This window comes from Canis aureus, chromosome 27, assembly GCF_053574225.1.
Source record: "Canis aureus isolate CA01 chromosome 27, VMU_Caureus_v.1.0, whole genome shotgun sequence".
NCBI classification, from domain to species: Eukaryota; Metazoa; Chordata; class Mammalia; order Carnivora; family Canidae; genus Canis; species Canis aureus.
In genome coordinates this window covers 33,962,920-33,963,862 of record NC_135637.1, presented here as the reverse complement: position 1 = coordinate 33,963,862, position 943 = coordinate 33,962,920, and the positions used below count along the sequence as shown (strand labels likewise).

Sequence of the window (943 nt, the reverse complement as noted above, 5' to 3'; positions counted from 1 at the left end):
AGAAAACTGGGGTCCCAGGACAACAACAGCCCCTCCCCAAAACTGTAAAGATAGGCAAAGAGTATCCCGACTTACCAGCAGCAGAAGCCAGTGGAACCAGCAACTGGTAGGACCACCTACATGACCCCTTAAATGGTAATGTCGATGAAATGCTGAAGGCTGAGCAGGGACTAGCTTGAGAATTAAAAACTCACCCTAAGTGAAGCAGTCTAAGGAAGGGGCACATGTTTATGTTTTACCTCCAAGCAGCCCACCAGGTTCTCACGGTGAAGATTAGAGCAAAACATCTTTGTGTTTGACATAAGGAGGAGGGGACATGTAAGCATTTGAAATATGCCCAGATAGTTCATTCTCCACCAAAACAAACAAACCAAAGCAAAACAAAAAAGTAAAGGCCAGCCAGCAACAGAGACAACTTCCCCAGAGCCTCATCCAACATGGGGGAAGGGATCAACCTAACTCCAGTCCCCTGTAGCCTTTGTCTTACCTAAGGGGCAAAAAAGACCTGAGAAGCAGTACTTGTGAGGATCACAGGCCAGGCCACAGGCCCACAAGTAGACAGACCTAGGGGCACCTGGGTGGCTCAGTGGTTGAGTGTCTGCCTTTGGCTCAGGTCACGAACCCAGGGTCAGGGGATCGAGTCTTACATCAGGCTCCTTATGGGGAGCCGGCTTCTCCCTCTGTCTATGTCTCTGTCTCTCCCTGTGTCTCCCATGAATAAATAAATTAAATCTTAAAAAAAAAAAACAAAAGACAGACTGAATCATCTGATCCAAGGATGCCTTCCCGCCCCAATAGTAGGGCTCCTGTGTCCTAGAGGATTATAGCTGCAAGAGCTGCAAGGCTGATTCTTCATGAATCTGCATGTCATCCCCACACAGGGGTCATGCTAAACTTCTCTGTGTCATTCTTATCTTAACATATGTACTGCCAAAGCAAACAC

General features: G+C 47.5%; 1 non-coding gene across 1 annotated transcript; it reads right to left on the bottom strand.

The window, feature by feature from the left end:
* Window positions 1-836: 836 nt before the first annotated feature.
* Window positions 837-943, bottom strand: LOC144300089 (U6 spliceosomal RNA). The gene has a single exon (XR_013366730.1). It is a non-coding gene; the product is annotated as a U6 spliceosomal RNA (small nuclear RNA).